Source organism: Amphibalanus amphitrite, unplaced genomic scaffold (assembly GCF_019059575.1).
Source record: "Amphibalanus amphitrite isolate SeventyFive unplaced genomic scaffold, NRLGWU_Aamphi_draft 000378F_arrow, whole genome shotgun sequence".
Lineage (NCBI taxonomy): Eukaryota > Metazoa > Arthropoda > Thecostraca > Balanomorpha > Balanidae > Amphibalanus > Amphibalanus amphitrite.
Genome location: NW_024881872.1, coordinates 264,365 through 275,499, shown reverse-complemented (window position 1 = coordinate 275,499; position 11,135 = coordinate 264,365). Strand labels below are relative to the sequence as shown.

The 11,135-nt window shown below is 46.1% G+C and overlaps 1 long non-coding RNA gene across 1 annotated transcript; it reads right to left on the bottom strand.

Annotated features, from left to right (window-relative positions):
- Positions 1 to 6,101: 6,101 nt before the first annotated feature.
- Positions 6,102 to 10,920, bottom strand: LOC122390000. Its single transcript, XR_006258053.1, has 2 exons — positions 10,039 to 10,920; positions 6,102 to 6,624 (listed from the first exon to the last, which is right to left on the bottom strand). It is a non-coding gene; the product is annotated as an uncharacterized LOC122390000 (long non-coding RNA).
- Positions 10,921 to 11,135: the final 215 nt, after the last annotated feature.

Here is an 11,135-nt window from a genome sequence, read left to right as displayed (position 1 = left end):
TTCTTGCAGATTTTCCTTTTTCACCCGCACCCTGATGGGGTATGCCGAGCAACGCGATCTGAAAGGGGGGCATCTTCATCTTGCCCCCCACCCCTAAGATCTCGAGAACCACGCAACATAGCGACAAGCGGCAAACGGCGTTGGATAGCCCCAACGGGGAACTACCTTGTGACCCTATTTCATTGACCTCGGTCTAACCGATGGCGTCACAGGTCAGGTCAAATGTCGAATTTTCACCGTTTACAGGCATTTCAAGAAATGAGCTGTAAAATCGAGTAAAATGCATGTCATTGAAAATCATCGATGTGAAATTGTCCATAAAACACATATACTGCTATTTGAGGTCACTGATGCCAGGTCAGGTCACATCTAGGTCAGGTCACTGAGGATCAAAACATAAAAATATAATGTGATGCATGTTTTATGATCCATTTTACATGACAAATGCAATTATGTGGGTCCGGCCGCCTTTGGGACCAGTTTAGGTTATGTTCTGGCGAAGGTCAGGTTAAGTCGGTCCCGTAGCTCAGTTGGTTAGAGCGTTGGACTCCGCGTGGTGAAAGCACGCGTTCCCGGTTATGACAGTCCGGGTTCGAAGCGCGACGGGCGCTCGACATTTATGGGCCTCCTGACAGGTATGGTTGCGTTTGGTGGCAGGCCGTAGCCAGGCGAAGTCAGCGAGGGGACCGGCCGTGCGCGGCTTTGTGCGCACGTTAAACTTTGGACTCTAAATTCTGCCATAGAATCGGAATTGCGCGATCGGAGGGTAGAGGTCAGGGTCATCGCAACAAGCTTTGCTTAGCGGTGGCTCTGTCCTTGTGAATCCTTCCCATCAAAAGGTTCGGACTAAATTTATAAAAAAGGTCAGGTTGAATAAGGTCAAATTTCAAACTTGATATTTTTGCATAACATGGGTATTGCTTCGATGCAGCTCATCACGGAGAGTCTAATGGTGGTCTTTGTTTTGCGCTACGTGGTCTAGAATTGCTAAAACTTTAGTTCACAAATTTGACGTCATTAATTTTGAAGTTTTTCGCTATAACTTGGCCAAAAAAGGAGATGTCGATCTAAAATTTGGTATGTAGATAGGAGAGCTCAAGGACTATCATATACATTCTGGTTTTTGAAATTCGAAAAAATTGGGATTTTTTTAGTTTTCTAAAAAAAAGTTTATGTTTGTGGGTCAAAATCCCAAAATTTTGAAACTCCGAGATAGCAGTTTTGTACGCCCTCCTATTTCTACACGACCACATAAAGAACTTTGAAATTGCTGGTTAACTGTAGATTTTGTGAGCGTTTTAAGATGTCATGTGTTTTTGCTGATTTTTTCTCGAACATGACCTTAGTTTAACCTCAATAACTCCTGACCTGAGGTGACCTGTGACTTGAAATTTTGTGTGAAGGTTTCAAATTGCCCGGGAAGATACTGAAAATTTGCTGCCCGCTGCGCGCCGCCGTTTTCTTGCTATTCAAGAAAAACCACAGGGGGGCCAAAATGCACCCCCCCCCATCACGACGCGGGTTATATAAGAACAGCATTTGTTGGTACATATGCACCGTACCAAAACGTAGCTCTCTGTATAATATATACACTCGAATAGCAGACTACGTGTAGGCTAAATAACTTTTCAACTTTTTTAGCAAATATGGCAAAGGAGTTACGAGTCATTCTGACGAAAATGAAAAAAAATAAGGGTTTTCAAAAGGGCTTTAATTTGTGTGCTTTTGTTTCGCACGGCAAAGGCAATGCCACTGAAATGGATTATCTCCCACCGATTCCTTTCACTTCATGCATTTTCCGCTGACGAACCATAAACACCAAACTGAGAGTCGTATTTAGAACGCCATAAATGTACTCATACCGTGCCCAAATGGCCTGTTTTTGGCATACAACACAACGCCAGGAACGAGAAGCAGACAAGTGTGTCATCGCGAGTCTGGAATTCCCTGAGGGCTACGTCAGGCCGCCTTCAGAGGGCGACGGAGCGGTGTGTGTGGGGTGCGTCACCACTCGACCCGACCCGACCAGGCCACCGCCCCTGCCGGCCGACCGGCCCTGGAGCTATTCCGGCAGCGTTGGGTGGCGGCCAGCCGCCAGCGAAGGGGGCGGGGTGCTGCTCAGTGCTCACACTTCCCACTGGGCCTGGAGCGGGCCGGCCGCCCGGTGGGACGCGACGGCGGGCTGTGGGGTAGGAAGACAGGGCAGACGGGCCGACGGGGTCAGTGGGGGCAGGTGGAACGACGAACACAGCTAAGCTACTTAGGAAGACGAACGAAAGGGGACAGGTAGACGGCCCTACGAAAAGGGGCACCGGTCGAATTGGCGTTGGAGAAGCTGGACAATTGTGTGCTACTCCAAAAAAAGTTGTATAAAATCAGGCAATTGAGGTTCGTCATGCACTATCTACATTATCTACATCTACATTTGGGGAGACCAAGATAGCAATAAAACTTAAGATTTGAAAAGACTAGCGTGAGCCAACTACGCAAATCATGGCTGGCCGGCCAGCTAAAGAGTTACAGGTAAGACAGACGTGATCAGAGTTTGCGATACTAGCCACGAGCCAGCCAGCCATCGAGTTGGCGAGCTTGTGAGCCAATCGCTCGAATATACCCCGAGTCCAACCAGCCAAAACGACCAAAGCGAGGCCGAGCCATGCCAAGCAGGCTGGGTTCTGAGCAAGCTGACAGCTGGCGCTGAATCCACCTGCCGAGCTTTCATGGCCGATAGGAAATTTTCTTATTTATGCATGTCTTTGATAGAATGTAATTGTGGCTTGAGACGTGGGTGGTGGAACACGATGTTTGTTTTGTAGTGATTTGCAGACTTAATACTTATGCCAAACGTCGAACATCTTCGATTTTATTTACAAGCAAACAAGCATAACTTTTCTTGAGAAGATCGTAAAATAGTTGACCGACAAGCACCTCTAGAAATCCCCCGTGGCTGAAGACTCTCCCCGTCGCCAACACCACCGGATGTCGCCGTTTGCGCCGCATCTGACTCCGCTGCGCCGCATCTGTCTCCGCTGCGCTGCGTCTGTCCCCGCGGCGGCACCGTCCGTCAGACTCTGCTGGCACCGACCCCGGTCGACCCCCCCCCCCCCCACCCTCCCAGCGCTGTCTAGGTCACCACTTACACCTCTGACGCGAGATGACCTTGAAACGTCTGACAAGGAACGCAGTGCACGACCGAAAATGACATACGGTCATGTGCGACAAAGTGAGAGAGGAAACAGGGGCCATAGAAGGGCACTCCTTATTTCGAGCTCAAAGTTCTGTGAAAGAAACTTCTGTGCGACAGAATAGTTAACCGTGTCAATAATCTAAAATGTTCTATCCTGCACTCAATAGCGTGTTTCAATGTTTCTATTTGCACGGCTGAGAAAAGTAGTCCATCAGCAGCAGCAGTAGCTTCGCCATATGATAATTTGGACTTATCCATTACAAAGCTTTTCGGTATCCTCGTCATTATACAAATTTAAAGCACTTAAAAAGCACTGTTCGAAAGGCTGTTTTGTATAAGGCTTGTAAAGGTATATGTTCAAACTGCGAATGACGTCACATTGCCCGGTTCGTTTTAAAAAGCACTTGTGCTCGAATATAGGATTTGTATTTGCGGTCGTTGAGCTTAAAAAAAAACTACTGAAATAACGGCCAATCTTTCGTTTTTATTAGTTGAGTCATCCCAAAACAAATAGTCAAATCATAAGGTTTCAACTATGTGGATGGAAAAGGAAGAAAATGTAAAGGCAGTATAACATTTTTTTTTTTAATCAACACATCCACAAAACATTGACAGGGGAAGAGAACATACATATCAAATCTCTGTCAGAAAAAGTGAAACAGAAATAGGTGGCTACTGGCTTCGGTTCGCTCTTCTGATGATGTCTTCTTAGCTTCTTTGTAGCATTTGGCTGGATCAGGATGGCGACGAGAGCGAAAATAGCTGCAACCGTTCTGCTCGGTGCTAGCGTTTTACATCCATGTGTATCAGTTGGCGAACTTAAGTTCGCCAACTGATACAACTGAAACTGACAATTGGAAATTTCCAATTAAGTGAACGATTTCCAATAAGCTATTTTTGACTTTGACAGGAACAAAATATTAAATATGTTCCACGGCAATGTTCCATGTACAAATTTAATGCGTCATTTAATCTATCGCTTGGAAAAGGAGGCGAAAAAATTGAAAATATTTTTATTGTATAGGTAGGAAGTTTAAAATGGCTAAGAACGCGAGCTCGGTAAACTAAGAGTGATGGCTGACTTTCGTTTGGCTTCCAAGCTACCAAACAAAAATATTGAGAGCATCGATATCAAATCATAAATAATGATGGGAAGGTAATTGTGATGCATCAATTGTGAAGCATCGAGCAAAAAACTGAGGCGTTTCGGTTCGATATTTTCCAGAAATATCATTTGGCTACCAGTTGGCGCAGCCAGCGCCGTTCCAGACAGCCGTCGGCCCAGCCGTAGTCGCGGTCCGTCCGACCCCTCCCACGGCTCCTCCCCCACCCCACCGCGCGCCTCTGCCGAGTGGGACGCTCCGAAAATACCTGGCGGGCGGGCGGCGCGGGACGGCGGGAGCGCCGCGGACGGACGGCGGCCGCCACCCGACCCGGGCGGGCCGCGCCGCCCCCGCCCCCGCCCCCGCCCCCGCCCGGGGTGGTCGGTGAGCGCTCCAGGCCTGGCTGCTCTCCATGCCACTGACGAGCGGCCGTCCAGACAGAGCTCCGGTTACAGGCGGAGCCGCGCCGACCGCGCCCCAGTGCCGTCCTTCAGACCTGGGACCCAGCTACCTACCCAGCTAATATAGACCTCCTGCTGTCAATGCTTCCTAATTTGAAGGTTTTGTTTGACTTAGTTATCAAATGTATACCTTGACACTTAAAAAGCGAATTTCGTCAAACCCTTAACAAGCGAATAAGCTAAAAGCATCGATCGACATGTACCTACCGAATTTCTCATATACCTAGAACATATAGATACGTCTTGAATAACAAAGTATCATTGGTGGCAGCGGTAGGTTTTACCATATTTTTTTCACTGGTGATATTAAGCGGAAAGCGCTTTGAAAGTCATCTACTGATCTTTTTATAGCTCAATCATTTCACATCTACGGGCAGATTAAATTTCATTAAAGTCAGCTTTTAAATGGCAAATTGTTGAATGGTCAAATGGCTCCCCTTATCTAACGGACCGTACTAGAGCCAAAAGTGTGAAGGAGTTTTTAGCTTTGTTGGAAGCAAGCTGTTCTGACCTGAAAGATACCTTACAGAGCAATGATCTGATAGGTCAGGACAAGGTGGATACATTGGACTGATGACATCGGACTGATCGATTAGCAGTGAACCGCCGACGCGACGGTGCGTCGCAGTGGCAGCGACCGTTCCGGTGGAACGGGAATGTCCCGTTAATGGGACAGCCCGCCCTGCCGCTTAAGTGGTCACCCTGGAGAGGGTGGATGATGCACAAGTCCTAGCAAGAACTTGCCTTAGAATGGGGATGACCATCAGCTCCCGGACACAATCAGTGCTGTGAGGGGATGCGGATGTGTTAGTCATGTAAAAAGAAAAGACGGATTCGACGTTGGCGGAGCCATCGTCCACACTCTACTATTTATGTCGCATCTGTAGTCGCCACTCGCCAGTCGGATCAGTAGGTAGGGCAGGCGCCGTTCCCACGAGCAGCAGCTCGTACTTTGGTGGCCGACCACCTACCGAGGGATCTACGAACTAATAGTAAGTCAATTCGCTCACGAACGTCGCCCTGATATGTCCTCACCTGTGCCAGGTGAGGACATATTCATATACATAAAGCTATAGGCCTAGGGCCCATTCATACCCCTATAGATATAACCTCTTGTTTTTTTTTTCAGCCGGCTCTAACGATTCATTATAATCCTAGTGATTGATTAGAGTTTTTTATGGCAGCACGGGGTTCCACTCCCCCCCCCCCCCCGGGCCTCACTGGACATAATCGTCAAATTTGTCAAACCATCACCGGACCTTTCCGAAGAGATGATATCTAATAAACAGTGTGATGTGAGGCCGTGCTATTTTTGTTTTTGTCATAGCTGGGCAGCAAAATATACCAAAAGACCTTTCAGCAGGTGTATTTCGGCGCATCAACCAAATGACACCAAAGTCGTCATTGCATCGGCGAAAATCGCCGATCGAAAAAGAAAAGAAGCACACACTACAAATGACTGACTATGACTGCAAGCCCAAACTAATTGCATTGCTGAAGCAACAAGTCATGAAGGAAGGAAGCTGGCACTGTAATTACCACTGATAAGCCATAACACAACATGTCAGCTGGCAAGTCGATGCCAATCATGCTGTCACGACTTCACCATCCGACCAAATAAGTATTTATGCAAGATTAATTGATGCACATTGTGCATTATGCACAATCAATGTACGCGAACGACCTTGCAGTCAGTGCATCTATCCTATAGACAAGATATCTCAAGTTACGCGTTTTCACTCGACTGATTGTTGTTGGAAGTCCTGTCAAGGAACGATCTTGTCTGTCTCGAGCTGTCCTTCCGCTTCTTCCAGTAGTAAATTCCGTACGAGAATGCCACCATGACGACAAACATGCAGACGATGACAGCGACCTGGAACGCAGGGAGATTTCCTTAACCCTAGAACGCCTAGGGGGGGGGTTGTATCAACCCCCCCCCCCTGAGGTTTTTTCGAAGTGCACGCTAAACGGCTTGTCGTAGCGGGCTGAAATTTTCAATACCCTCTGGGGCAACCTTTGCGCATCTTTTGCCGAAAAAAACTGATCGGGTCATGTCAGGTCACGGAGTTATGACGTCATAAGAGGTACAGCCTCCGGCCGACAGTTACCAAACGTGTGCGCCGAATCCCTAGGTTTTCTGCCGGTGATACCCACATTGTTTGATGGATCATGATGAAACTTCCCATGCATGTTGGGGCAAGCATTGGCTATCGTGTGGTGCAAGAAAATTGACCGGGTCAGGTCAGGTCACGGAGTTATGACGTCATAAGAGGAACAGCGTCCGGTACTATTTTTGAAAAGCGCCCGAACCACTATTTTGCTAATTCTTGTCACCTCAATGGGAATATGCAGCAATATTAGCTTCTATAAGGAGCAAATGGACCTTCCAAATCCAAAAATACAATCAGATTTCAAAAATTTAAATTTTGATTTTTCGAATTTCTGCCGCCGACTGTGACCTTGCCGACTTCCGGCGCTCCCAACGCGCCATTTTTAGAGCTAGGGAAACGAAATACATAGGGGAGAGCGGGGAGAGTTGTATCATGTCCAAGTTGTATCAGGGCGAATTGTGCCAAACTTATCCAATAGATGGCGCTCGTGAAACGACCAGCCGACGAGGTTTTCCGGGCGCAATCTTTCCCTGTTCTGTCGTGTGGCTGGGTGGACGCGTCTCGAGGTGAGAGCCGATTTTATGTTTCTCTAATGTCATTCTAAAAAAATAAGTTGCAAGAAAATGTGTGTTTTGGGCATTTAGATGTGCACGAATTTGAAGGATCTCCGTAGCGGTGGTGAGGGTAGGTTCTAAGGCTGCGTGAGTGAAAATGGATTTCTCCAGCTGTCCGCTGTTTTTGAGCACGAGGATGTTTTTTTTCCAAGATGGCGGCGAGGTACATGTTGTATCAGAGCCGGGTGGGGTATGTTGTAACATGTATGTATGTATGTATGGGTATGTTGCTTTTGATCGCGAAAGCTAAGCCCTGGCTCGCGTTTGTAGATAGCTAGTCAATACTCGTTCCATTTCGGCGCAATGTGTTGGCTTCTTTGCTCTTAACGAGCCACTTTTGCGTCTAGTCTGTTGATGTTTCGTTCGTTTGACGTTTCGATGTTTCGTTCGGATTGCATTGACCTAAGTTTGGCCTAATAAAAGTAAAGCCTTTGAGCATATACATTGTATTAACCCCATTTAATGTTGTTGTTATGTTCAAAGCTAGTAGAAAGCACACACCCTGAAACGTGAAATAGTGATACAAATTACCCCACCATGTGATACAACTCACCCAAGCCATGGGGCAAGTTGTATCAAAAACATTGTTCTATTCGGCAGACCGTAGAAGAAAAACTGGTAGAGGTAACGGAAAAGTTACTTGGCACGAAAAAGCAGAAGAATCAGGGAAGGAGATAGTATGGAAATGATGAGTTTATCACGGATAGTTACGAGGTTATGGGTCTCGGAGTAAAAACTGATACAACCCACCCCACTCTCCCCTACCAAACGATAGAGCATTGATCAAGGAACACGATAGTGAAGGTTTCAAGTCGATATCTCCCACCGTTTTGCCGCAATCGCCGCGGAAAGTTGAAAAAAGTCTATTTTTCCGAAAATTTGACCTTTGACCGGTCAAAAGTAGGTCAAATGTTGACCTAGGACCAGAAAATATACCACCAATCGCGAGATCTCGTTGAGAGCAATCCGTTGGTTTTTTCCGCTAAGCTCTACGACCTTCCGTTTCGAAACGCCAGGGGGGGTCGTAACACCCCCCCCCCCCTGGTCGTTCGTGTTATGAGAAATGGCCTGGTCGTGCGAGGGTTAAAATCACTTGATAGGGGCATTTTAGATTGACAGGAAGTGTGTATGAATGTTATGAATGTATTTATTGTGAAAATATGATCAAGGTCAATACAAAAAATATCAATCCAAAATATCAATACTTTGTGAAACGCAAAAGTAACTCCGCCTGTAGCAGGTATTTGCTTGATCGTGTATCCCCGTGTTACTTTTTTACAAGAGTTATCTTATCAAAGCTATACCATTTTCTCATATACCCTCAAATTAACCGGCGCCCTGGTGGGGTCTGTTTATAACGCGACCTGGTGGGGGGGCTATTTTTTGCCCCCCCCCCCCTCGTATCTCCGAAACTACTGGACGGATCCGCAAAATTCAAACGGCGTTCGAAGGGCCTATCAAATTTGTCGAGGGAAACCAAGTTTCATTGACCTCGGGGTCACCGATGACGTCACAGGTCAGGTCAAAGATGACATGTTTCACCGTTCACGGGTCATCTAGGGAATGCGCTATAACACCGAAGAAATCGCATTTTGTCGAGATTCAGCGATAGGGCGTCAGTTGCCTAGTAGATATGTTGCTATTAGAGGTCACTGACAATACCAGGTCAGGTCACAGGTCAGGTCACCAAGGGTCACAGGTCAGGTCACATGAGCCCAACTTTACTAAGGTTGTGTGATGCAGTTATGGCCAATTTTTCATTTCCAACTCAATGGTGTTGGTTATAAGACTATCAGGTATGGCTTAGGTCACTTTCTGGTGAAGTTCAGGTCAAGGTCAGGTCAAGGTCAGGCCAAAAAAGGTCAAATTTTAAAGTTGATATTTTTGCATAAAATGGGTATTGATTCGATGCAGCTCGTCACGGGGAGTCTAATGGTGTTCTTTGTTTTGCGCTACGGGGTCTAGAATGGCTAAAAATTGAGTTTGAAAATTTGACGTCATCAATTTTGAACAGTTTTTTCGCTGTAACTTCGCCAAAAAAAGAGGTATCAATCTAAAATTTGGTATGTGGGTGGAAGGCGGTAAGGAATATCACATATATTCCGGTTTTTGCTAAATTAAAAAAACTTTTTGGATTTTTCGATGATTATATCCAAAAAAATTATTTTTTGATTTTTAGGGGTCAAAATCCAAAAATTTAAAAAATCCGAGATACCAGTTTTGTAGCCCTGTCAATTCTACAGCTTTTATGTCCTTATCATTTTTCTGTATTTGCAAAGCTATAGGCCTGACAGCTCTTCCCGCGAAACCCTTTTTTGGGTCGAAAACGGCAGAACATGACGTCACTCTGACGTCATTTCCGGCCAACCTATCATAGCCTTTGGAAAAATTTTTGGTCACAATGTGTAAAATTGATGTCCGGGAGGGTACTGAAAGTTTGGTGACGATCGGCGCAGCGGTTCTGGAGATATATTAAAAAGTCTAGAGGGGGGGGGGGGCAAAAAATAGCCCCCCCCCCCACCAGGTCGCGGGTTAAGGCAGCAATGTCCGGTAGGTACTTACTTCGGATGCGTGTCCTTCCTTATGTCTCAGAATCCTTTTCTCATTGGGGGAGTTTGGATCCTTCTCAGTAACTCTTGGTTTTGGGTTGGAGGTCACAGTATCTTCAGCCGACTCGTTTGATCTTGACTGCAATTTTGCATGTTCAAGATCTGTTCGCAAGTTTAGGAGCTGCACTTGTTTTGCAAGAAAGTCTATAAGCTGCGCAGAAGAATGGTTACTTGTCATATTCATAGAGCGTTGAAGCATTTTAAAGGGACTAGCATGTTGTTTAGGTGAATGATTTAGCAGCATTTTCCCGTGGTTTGACATGAGTGCGAAGGGATGAAAACTCGAGAAGTGTGATTCATTGGGAGATTGTTCTTCATGGTCACTCATGTATTCCTGTTTGATCGTGTCCATGGGAACTTTGGGCACAATGTTTCCATAGCTGGTCTGAGTCTCGTTGCCAACACTGAATCGCCCAAAGCGTTCTCGATTCTCCGATTGGCTTCTAAGCATGCGCATCTGCTCCAACCACAGGGGGAGGTGACGAGCAGAAATGTGCGGGATGAAAAATTGAAAGCATAATATCAATGTAAAAATCATCTTCAGTTGGTGTGCACTGATACTCAAAGGACACCGCCAGGCATTAGGCATTGGAAAAATAATCTAATGATTTGTGGCAAATTTAACAATTTACCATGTTTCTAATGGAGCTCTCACGGTCGAGCTTTCAGCACAAGAGAGCTTCGAAGTTGTTAAACTTTCTAGCATTGCAATGCCTGCAATCCACGGCAGGATCCAGTGAGCAGAAAATAATTAATTCAGCACTTTGTCGATCAGAATAGGCTCCGCCGCTTTTGTAACGATTGGCGCTGCTCGGCTGGCCGCTGGCAACCATTTGAAATTCGGTGACAATCATATAGCCCACGTGAATGTAGACAGAGGCCTCTTGCACCAAACTACCTAGCTAGGTAAAATCGAAAAACCGGTTTCAGAATAAGCTAATCTAACGGTGGTAAATTTGTTTGCAATAGCCCAATACATAATCCTACATGTGCTTGCTAAATTTTGCACGCAAATTGTTACATTTGAGACTTGGACTGGGTATATACGAT